The sequence below is a fragment of the Tenrec ecaudatus genome, chromosome 14, assembly GCF_050624435.1.
Source record: "Tenrec ecaudatus isolate mTenEca1 chromosome 14, mTenEca1.hap1, whole genome shotgun sequence".
NCBI classification, from domain to species: Eukaryota; Metazoa; Chordata; class Mammalia; order Afrosoricida; family Tenrecidae; genus Tenrec; species Tenrec ecaudatus.
Window position 1 is genome coordinate 12,677,034 of NC_134543.1, and position 11,245 is coordinate 12,688,278.

Consider the following 11,245-nt stretch of genomic DNA (forward strand, 5'->3'; position numbering starts at 1 on the left):
GTTCTTTCAGCTTTAGATTTGCTAACCATGTACTTCCTCTTAGGTTTCCTAACTCTGGGTCTTTGCACACTTCATGATCATATTTTACTGAGCTTTCCTTTGAAATTTTCTATTCAGCCCGTTGACTTGATCTTGTCCTCCACTTCCCTTAGGTTCTCCATGGTTAAGATCAAGTGTCAGAGTCTCTTCTGACACCCGCCGTGATTTTTTTCTCTCTCCCCTGTGTTTTTGGTAACTTTTTTCTTTCTTCATGAACGATGTTCTTGATGTCCACCCGCAGCTCATCGGGTCTCCTGTCATTAATGTTCAATGCATCAAATCTCATTTTGAGATGTTTTCAAAATCTGGGTGCGATATGCTCAGGTCATATTGCAGCTCTGTGGACCGATTTTAATATTCTTCTCCTTCAACCTGCACTTACAGATGAGCAGTCGGCCCCTGGCCTCATCTTAGTTGGTGATATTGGGCCTTCCCATCATCCTTCCACAGATGTGGTCAATTTGATCTCTGTGCATTCCACCTGGAGAAGTCCACGTGTACAGTTGCTGCTCATGCTGCTGAGAAGGGGCGTGTGCAATGAGGGGCATTGGTCTAGCACAATCCTTTCATGACATCTCCAGCTTCATTTCTATGGTCAGGGCCACCTTTTCCCACGGCCATTCCTTCCTCCTTGTTTCTAGTTTTCACATGCCAATCTGCAACAATTATCCATGCACCCTGATCGCATGACTGACGCATTTCAGACTGAAGCAGTTGATAGGATTCTTCAGTTTCTTTACCACGGACTTTAGTGGTTTGTGCTTAATTTGAATAATCACTTGACTCACTGGATTTCCTTATTTGCTGATAGAGATTGTCCTATTGCAGACAGCTTGATACTTTTAGATCTTGAAATGTCCTTTTTGATGATGAATGGGACACCATTCCTCTTGAATCCGTCATAGTAAACCATAGAATCGCCTGGTTCAAAATGGCCAAATACCAGTCCATTTCAGTTCACAGATACTGAACTTTATGCGGTCCGTTTTCTACGTTTCGATCACTAAGAGATGTTTGCCACTGTTTCTTCTCACTTTGAGCCATTCTCCCTCCATCAGCAAGCCTGTAATCTCTAGGCATGCACGCAGCCCTACCTTTCTCTCGCACAGTGGGAGGTCTGAACGATGGCTGATCTTTTGGTGGGCAGCTAAGCCCCTACATTACCAGGGCTCCTCAGTAGTAACAATAGTAATAGTAAAACTTACTGCAAGCTTCCCCTGCACCAGGCCTTTTTTCCTAAGCACTTTACACACACAATCTCATTTAACCCACACAATGCTCCCCAGTTGGGGGTTAATCTTGTCCCCATTTTATAGGGGAAGAGGTACAGGGGGGTTAAGTACTGAGCCTAAGTGCTCACAGCTACCGAGTGGCTGAATCAGCATCTCTCACAGTCTGGGTTGAGCCCAGAGGCTTAGCCACTATGTTTTCCAAGCACAACGCTTTATGATACATGCAGGAATGGGAACACCTACCCAGCTACGCTTCCCAGAAAGCAATGCCTGAATATGACCTTTCCTCCCAAATCACTGGAGGACCAAGCAAGGGCCAGGAGCAAAGATGCCTCTTTGAGATTTAAGGGGTGCCTGACACACGCCATGGTATCCTCCAGACCCTCTGATGCACGTGAGAGCTGGACACTGAATAAGGAAGACCGAAGAAGACTCGATGTCTATGAGCTGTGGTGCCAGTGAAGAATCGGGCCAGTCCAGCCAGAATGCCCCTTGGAGGCTCCTTGGACATGGTGTCAGGAGAGGCCAGTCCCGGGAGGACATCAAGTTGAAAGGCAGGGAAGAGAAGAAAGACTCTCACCAGGCACAATGGCTCAAACACAGATAACACAGGACCGAGAAGTCTTTTGTTCCACTGTGCAAAGAATCTCTATGAGTCAGGGTCAACTTGATGGCATCTAACAACAACAAGGCAAGTCATTTAATGTCTCTACAAGTCAGTCTCTTGTAAGAGATCCTTGGAAGAAGAGGCAAGTAGTCAACCTCGCAGGCTAATGGGCTATGAGAGGTAACCTGGCCAATGAACACATGTGAGATTGGCTGAAGGATGGAGAGATAAATGAATGGCTCGGTCGCCTCTCTCTCTCTTGCTCTTTGATCATCAGACCAGTGTGTGGCTGCTTTGCATTTTCTGTGCCTCCATTTGCAGGCTACACTACCTGTGTTAGCTACACTAACTTGAGGCTCCTTCAAGACCTGTTTTGTCACGCTACTGGAGTATACATCGCTTGAGCTGGGGACTGTTGGACCCTGTCATCTGGTTGCCTGTTGGTGACCTGTCTTGCTGTTTACTGCCTGTGGCCGGATAACCTGGATTGCTCCACGGAGGACTGCCCGGCGGCCCTCAAGACTTGAAGGACTGCCCGTGTACTAGCTGTCTCAGGGAAGTGAGTTGCACTGAGCCGTTTGCACTGTTATATAGATTAATTGTTTATTTTTAATTTTCTCTATCTATATAAATATATATAATTATTAGTGTCCTGGCTTTGTTTCTCTAGAGAACCCTGTCTAACACATGGGTGGAGCCAGTGAACCCAGGGATGTTTTGGGAAGGCCTTGAAAGCACATGAAATATTGCCCTTGAACCCCAAATGAACACTGAGCATGATAATGAGACAAGTCAAAGGAAATAGAAGAAAGAGCTAGGAGGCAAAGGGTATTTACAGAGGTCTAAATAAAGGCATGTACATATGCAAATATATTTATATATGAGGATGGTGAAATAGATCTATGTGCATATATTTATAGGTTTAGTATTAAGGTAGCAGAAAGACATTGAGACTCCGCTCAAGTACTCCCTCAATGCAAGAATACTTTATTCTATTAAATTGGCATTCTATGATGCTCACCTTCCCGACACAGCCACTAAAGACAAAGCGGGTGAATAAGCAAATATGGTGAAGAAAGCTGATGGTACCCAGCTATCAAAAGATATAGCATCTGGAGTCTTAAAGGCTTGAAGGTAAACAAGCGGCCATCTAGCTCAGAAGCAACAAATCCATATGGAAGAAGCACATCAACCTGTGATCACAGGTGCCAAAGGGATCAGTTACCAGGCATCAAAGAATAAAAACATCATAGTGAATGAGTGGGGGAATGCGGAGTGGAGACCTAAAGCCCATTTGCAGGCCATTGGACATCCCCTTACAGAAGGGTCTTGGGGAGGAGACCAGCCAGTCAGAGTGCAGTGTTGCAATGATGCAACATACAACTTTCCTCTAGTTCCTAAATGCTTCCTCCTCTCCCACTACCATAATCCCAATTCTACCTTACAAATCTGGCTAGACTAGAGGATGTACCCTGGTACAGATAGGAATTGGAAGCACAGGGAATCCAGGGCAGATGATCCCTTCAGGACCAGTGGTGTGGGTGGCGATACTGGGACGGTAGAAGGAGGGTGGGTTGGAAAGGGGAAATTGATTACAAGGATCTACATGTGACCTCCTCCCTGGGGAATGGACAACAGAAAAGTGGGTGAAAGGAGACGGCCGACATGGCAAGATATGGCGATAATTTATAAATTATCAAAGGTTCATGATGGAGTGGGGAGCAGGGAGGAAGGGGAAAAATGAGGAGCTGATGCCAAGGGCTTAGGTGGAGAGCAAATGTTTTGGGAATGATGAGGGCAATGAATGTACAAATGTGCTGTACACAATTGATGTATGTATGGATTATGATAAGAGTTGTATGAGTCCCTAATAAAACAATTAAAAAATTAACCACGCAGGAGGGAGGGGGGGGAAATGAAGAGTTGCTATTAAGGGCTGAAGTGGAAGGCAAATGTTTTGAGAATGATGATGGCAGAAGATGTATGGGTGTGCTTGACACAATAGATGTATGTATGGATTGTGTCAAGAATTGTAGAGCCCCCACCCCAATAAAATGATATATAAAAAAATAAGAAGATTACATGACCTGGGAGTAGAAAAATAAATATTGCCCGAAGGCGGGCTGGGAAATCCTTTAAACAAAAATAACAAATGCACTCTATTTTTTAAATTTTAATTTTCATAATACAAACACGATCTAGCAATTTGGCAGCTCGCCTAGGAAGGCTGAGAAATCTGTCAAGGTGAGGGGCGGGTTTGGTCCCCCGTGCGGCTGTCATTCTCAACTGAAAAAGGGAACCATTAAGTGAAATGAATGGAAAGGGCGCTGATCTGCGTGCCAAAGAAAGCTCTCAGCTCATTAGGACCAACATCCTGGGTCACAGCAAGCTGCAATGTCCATTGGGGGGGGGGTGCGGGGAGGGCAGACAGGTACAGAAGCTGGGGATGGGATGCGGAGTGAAAATTCTTCCACTGTGGGTCAAGGGCTTGGCTGACATGTGACCTGGGGATGGCCCAGACCTTTCAGAGTCAAGTGTGAAGTTGCCTGGTTTCCAAAGAAGCTCAAATGGGCAGGTACAGCTTGGTTATGAGGTTTGGGGTTGGAAATAAGTTGATAAATCAGATGACCTTAAAGCCAGTGCTCATGGTGGGGGGAGGGGAATGTCTTCACAATGGTCCTCAAGGCGGCAGGGTGAGGCAGAAGAGGAGACTGAGAGGTGTGATGTGAGAAGTCTGCTGGCTTTGGAGATGGAGACAGGGGTGACAGCCAAAGAAAACATGTAGCCTGGAGAAGCTACCCATGAGACGGATGCCATTTCTCCGCAGAGTCTCCGGGAAGGATCTTTCTCTGATCCCAGTGGAACCTGTGCTGGGCCTCTAACTTGCCCAGACACAAACAAAGTAGCCCATTGCCCTCCGGTCCCTTCCGACTTGCAGCAGCCCTAGAAGACAGGGTAACACTGTCCCGATTGGTTTCCGAGACTCTGACTCTCGGAGTAGAAAGTCTTGTCTTTCTCCCCAAAAGTCTCTGGTAGTTTTGAATTGCTGACCTATCGGTTACCAGCCAACATGTAACCCACGACGTCTACGGAACTGTTGTTTTAAGCCGCCACGTTGTTTTAAGCCGCCCCAAACAAATAAACTGCGTCGTAATTGTATCCGTATGGTCACCCTTTAACGTATTGCACTTTGCAGATATTTGGGGTTTGGGTTTGGTTTGATTACAACTTGAAGGCTCAAAGCAGCCCTGCATTGAGCAAGTCTATGGATGCTGGTCTCTTCTCCGCCTCTCCCCCCGCCCCCCCACCAATGGTATGTGCTCACTTTGTGTCTCTGTATCACAACATTTCAGCCTTTTTCATAATGCTGTTGCCCACTCACTAGTCTACCGTCCCATGGCAACATAGCTTGCTATGCCCGGGGGACCAGAGGAATAATAATTTTTAGAAGGTGTGTGCGGCACTCTATTGTAGTGGCTTGGAAGAGAAGGCTCGGTGTGTCTTAGGTCTGCCTGGACAGGACACAGCTCAGTTTTCTCCGTTCACTCTAGCCTGCCTGTCTCACCTCCTTTCCTCAGTGGAACTCTGCCTGTAGACCCCAGTTCTTGTGGCCCCCTTTCTCTGCACCACCCACATCCTTCCCCGGAGCTTCCACCCACTTTAGTAAAGACGCAGAACGGCCATGCCAGTGGAGGCCAACACTCTCCCACCTACCACCAGAGTCCAAAACCCGATGGCCCTCCCCCATCACACCAGTCCACGGAGTGAGGCAGATCCCAGTGAGGCACCCCACAGTCCGTAATAAAGAAGGGGAGCTGAGGCTACAGATAATCTGAGAGAGGAGACACCTAAACCCAAACACATTTGTCACTGGCATAATCCTGCAGCTGTCTAGGGCACCTTGGCCTTGGCGCAAACCCCAGTGGGGACTGAGACAAGCTGATCTACCCCGTGGCCAATGCCCGGGGAAGGATTTAGAGAGCTCTGCTGGGGTGGTGAGTTACATTTTGGGCGGCCATCTGCATGGTCAGCAGTTTGAAACCACCAGCCACTATGGGGAAATACAAGGCTTTGTCCTCCCATAGAGTGACTGTGTCAGAAACTCAGAGTACCCGTGCTACACTGTCCTGTAGGCTAGCTTGCTCTGAGTCAAAATCCACTCATGGAAGTGAATTTGGTTGGGTCTGCTGGCAGCAGAGGGGGGCTCTGAGCCAGAATTGTTAAATTTATGGCCATCGAGTCCATTTGAACTCATGGTGAGCCTGTAGGACAGGGTCGAACTGCCCCTGTGGATTTCTGAGACTGTCACTCATTACAGGGAGAGAAAGGCTCGTCTTTCTCTCATGGAGAGGCTGATGGTTTCAAACTACTGACCTTGCCCTTAGCAGCCCCACACATAACCCACTAGGCCCCAGAAACAGGTAGGAAAAAATGAGGTGCTTGTGAAAACAGATGACAGGTGGGACGAGAGGCTGTGGTTGGCAAACAAACGTCAGGGAGCATTACTTGTAACTAAGCTTCACACGTGACATCTCTTCTTTGAGGATCACAGGTCGATGGCCGAGCAGTCCCCCTTGGTAATACATGGGGTCACCATGAGTCAGGCAGGGCGCTGAGGAAGCCCAGGAAGCTCCAGTGTCTTCTCTTGAAACAGAGTGGGACGCGGCAGAGATGGCGGTGCTGCTTATTTTTACTCTTACAAATGGGACGCTGATGGCAGCTCTTTAGGCAGCAAGTCTCACGCAACTGTCCCTGCTGCCCAGCCAAGGCTCAGTTATGCATCGTGACCCTACACGACAGGGTTGAACTGCCCCGGTGACTCTCAGCGGGGGCAGAAAGCCTCATCTTCCTCTAGCGGCCCTGCTGGTGGATCTGAACTGCTGAGCTTACAGGCAGCAGCCCAATGAATGACCACTGACCCACCGGGCCTTCCCCTGGAGCAATGATCACCACTGACCCACCGGGCCTTCCCCTGGAGCAATGATAACCACTGACCCACCAGGCCTTCCCCTGGAGCAATGTCATGAGAGCCATTTTCCCAGCGGCATGTATTCATTTGGGGTCTCGGGGCCACCTGTGGGTCCCTCTGACGGTATCTCGCACTCTGTCAGCATGCCATTGGGGCTTGGGCTGGAATGAGGGGCTCCAGCAGCAGCAAGTGCAAGGCCAGCGCAGGACCGGGCAGTGTCTGCTTCTGTTGCACCCAGGTCAGTAGGAGTCGAACTGATGGGAGGGCGCCTATGAACAGGGGCGATCGCACACTCACTAGACTACAGTCCAGTGCAGACACTGGAAAACCAACAGCTTTGTGCGTCCTGCTTTACTGGGGTCTTTGCTTGATGGTGATGGTCTGGGACTGAACCCCCAATAGCTCTAAGGAGAAACTGACAAGCAGCAGTCAAGAAGTCAAAGGAAGCATTGCACTGGGTAAGCCTGCTGCACAAGACCTTTGTAGAGTGTTGAAAAGCAGAGGTTACTTTGAGGACTGTGTGTGCCTGACCCAGACCCAAGTATTTTCAGTGGTTTCATTTCCTTGTGAAAGTGGGACCTTGAGAAACAGAGGAAAGAACTAGGAGGCAAAGGGCATTTATAGAGGTCTAAATACAGGCATGCACATATGTAAATATATTTATATATGATGATGGGGAAATAGATCTATGCACATATATTTTTAGGTTTAGTATTAAGGTAGCAGATGGACATTGGACCTCCACTCAAGTACTCCCTCAATGTAAGAATACTTTGTTCTAATAATCTGGCATTCCATGTTGCTCACCTTCCTGACACGAACACTGAAGACAAATGGGTACATAAGCAAATGTGGTGAAGAAAGCTGATGGTGCCCAGCTCTCAAAAGATATAGTCTCTGGGGTCTTAACAGCTTGAACATAAACAAGCGGCCATCTAGAGGAGTAGCAACAATGTCCATATGGAAGAGGCATACCAGTCTGTATGATTAAGAAGTGTTGATAGGATCAAGTCTCAGGCATCAAAGAACAAAAAATCCTATCATTGTGAATGAGGGAGAGTATGGAGTGGAGAACCCCCCCTCCCCAATGCCCATCTATAGGCAGCTGGACATCCCCTTACAGAATGGTCACAAGGAAGAGACGAGTCAGTCAGGGTGCAGTACAGCACCAATGAAACACACAACTTTCCTCTAGTTCTCCAATGCTTCCTCACCTCTCCCCCCACTATTATGACCCCAGTTCTACCTTACAAATCCGGCTAGACCAGAGCATGTACACGGGTACAGATAAGAGCTGGAAACACAGGGAATCCAGGACAGATAAACCTCTCAGGATCAATAATGAGAGTAACAATGCCAGGGGGGGAAGGGTAAGGTGAGGGGAGATGGGAGGAACCGATCACAATGATGTACATATAACCCCCTTCCAGGGAGATGGACAACAGAAACGTGGGTGAAAGGAGACATTGGTCAGTGTAAGACATGAGAAGAGGGAGGGAAGGTGGGGGAGGAAGGGAAAAAAATGAGGAGCTGATGACAAGGGCTCAGGTAGAAAGAAAATGATGATGGCAACAAATGCATGAATGTGCTCGACACAATGGATGGATGGGTGGGTTGTGGTAAGAGCTGTACGAATCCCCAATAAAATGACTTTGAAGAAAACAAGAAGAAAGTTGGACCTTGAATACGGAAAACAAGAAGAATCGATGCACTTGGACTGTTTGGTGTCAGCTTTTTATGGACTCACTGGACAGGCCATTTCTCCAAGAGCAGAACTTCTGAATTTGCATAACGATGTCAACTGACTAAACAGTTTAACTGGCTTGACTTCAAACAGACTGTTGGCGACTACTGACCACATTTTGAAATCTCAAAAAAGAAGGGGGAGACGAAATGGAGGTGTCAAGGAAATTCTGTACGTGACGGACTTCCTTCCGCTTTATTAACCCCAATGTTTTCGCTTGGCTCTTTCTGCAGACGGCACGTGGAGGAAAGTCAGCCCGCTTATATAGCTCTTTCTAATTTAATTCATCATACCAAAGGGGGAATTGTGGTCAACTGGGGGCCTGGGTGAGAACATAAGGCAGCTAAATCTTCTATGCTTATAATTACGGGTCTGGAAAGCCAGTTCTGGTTGGGGAAGACCTTCATGGCGATGAGATATAAATAAATCTTAATATATAGTCTCATGACTGGACAGTCCCTCCAATATCCCCCACAAGGAGCTACCCCGATGGATGTATCATTTCTGCATCTGGCTATCCTCTGTGCCTGGAGGTTGTCTGTAGATAGGAGCAGTCAGGTTCGATACCCAACCCACTGAAACATGTAGCAAGCTGTTTTGACATCTCTTGTTGCTGATACTGATCAGAGACTAGTCCTCCTGGGGAGGGCGCAGGGGTGCAGGAGGTCTGCTAGCACTAGATCAAGATGATGACCCCCCTCATTGTCCATTTATTATGCTACCCACCTATGGTATTACTCACTATGTAATTTGTGTGCTGTGTGACGGGGGTACCTTTTGAAAGAACTGTAAGCCCCATTAATGTAAGGTCTGTAACCCATTAGAAAACACATTCGCTCTCTCAGTCCCGACACAGGCACAAAGAGCCCCCGTACCCCTCTGTCTTCCTGTCTGTCTGTCTTATTTTCCACAATCGAAAAGTCGCTCCAGAGGACCCGCTCCAGCGCTGGCGACCCCCTTCGCCCCCACCCATTTGAAATGAGATGTCGGCAAAGAATAACACAAGTATTGAAGGCAGCCCAAAGAACGGACAAGTCTGTCTTGGAAGAAGTGGAGCCAGACGGCTCCTTGGAAACAAGGATGGCGAGACGTGGTCTCGTGCGCTTTGGACGTGTGGTCAGGAGAGACCAGTCCTGAGGAAAGGCCATCTGCTCGGTCAAGTCGAGGACCAGCAAGAAGAGGGAGGCCCCCCACAAGAAGATCGGTGGCGACGACACCACAGCTGAAGCAGGAGGACGTTTGTGAGGATGGCGCGCAACTGGGAGGTGCTTGGAACGACAGCAGGGCCCTCGCCCCAACAGCATGCCTTGACGGCGTGGCTCTGGCCCCCCACGGCACTTCACCTTGGTCTCATGCCCTCAGCTGGCAGACCCAGAGCCCCGGAGGCTGCCAGGGACCTGGGTAGGTTTCACTTTCACTTTGACATGCCCTCTGGGTCCCTGAGCAGTGACCGGACCAAAAACCTGCCCAGGAAGGGGCAGTCCCAGGGGAAGCACCGCCCACTCCCAGGGGGTCCTGGGTCATCCAGCGCCCCTGTGAGGGCTCAGCCTGGACTCTTCAGTGAGGAAGAGGCGTATCCCAAGGAGCAGGGGTGTCAAGAAGGATTGGCCCCGCTTGGTCGGGGCTCCTTGCACAGGAGGGAGGTGGAGGGGGTGGTGGGAGGGTGGGGCGTGCTGTGTCTGGTCCCCTGTGACTTACTGTTTGTTTGGGGCGTCTGACCTAGAGCCACACACAGTTCCTCTCTTTGTGTCCGCGGCCTGGCGGCGCGTGTTTCCCTCCCAAAGCCACAAAGCCTTCCTTTCTTCTGCTGGGAGGTTCTGCAGCTCCAGGGTCTGTAAGCCGGGACTGTCCCCAGTTTCGCCGTTCTGTAGCCCTGGATGCTCACGTGGCCTGTAGCGTGGCTTCTTCCCACCCCACAACTCCCTCCCCCCCCCCCCCCCAACACCCAGAGCTCCAGTTCTTAAAGCCGCAGAGCTGGCTGAGGGTGCTGTAGACTTGCCAGCGCCAGCCAGTCCTCTGCGGCAGGGGTCAGCCTGTTTTCCAGAGACACAAGCTCGCCCGACTTGGCTGGCACCACCTGGGCAACTTTGCAGAATCCTGATGCCTGGTCATCACTCCAGAAATTCGGATGCAGTTGGCGTGCTGTGCAGCTTGGGCACCAAGGCACTGTTTCCATCCGCAGTGGGTTCCGTAGCAACGGGATCTCCATCCATGCTCCTGAAGCGCACCGTGCACAGGATTCTGGGTTGGTGTTCCAGTGCAGATTTTGTTTTAATTGGGGACTCTTGCAGCCTTGATGACAATCCATACATCAATTGTACCGAGCATATGTGTACATAGGTTGCCATCATCATTTTCTAAACATTTACTTTCGATTTGAGCCCTTGGCATCACTCCTCTTCTTTCCCTCCTTCCCCACCCTCCCACCTGTGAGCCCTTGATAAGGTATAAAGTATTATCTCCATATCTTACACCGGCCGCTGTCTCCCTTCACCTGCATTTCTATTCTTCATCACCTTCAGAGGTGGGGCTGGGGATATGCATCCATCATTGCGATCGGTTTCCCCCTTTGTGCCTCTTCTCCCTCGCCTTCCCCCTACCTTCCTGCTGTCGATACTTCTATTTCTGTTCCAGAGGGGTTTATCTTACGTGGA

General features: G+C 49.2%; 1 protein-coding gene across 2 annotated transcripts in view; it reads right to left on the reverse strand.

The window, feature by feature from the left end:
• The window catches only part of DGLUCY (D-glutamate cyclase), a 103,081-nt gene extending 92,610 nt beyond the window's left edge, over positions 1-10,471 (reverse strand). For both annotated transcript variants that reach the window (XM_075530778.1, XM_075530779.1), the window contains exon 1: positions 10,290-10,471. The gene's annotated coding sequence lies outside the window, so the exon portion shown is untranslated. The remainder of the gene's footprint in view (positions 1-10,289) is intronic.
• Between the last annotated feature and the right edge of the window lie 774 nt (positions 10,472-11,245).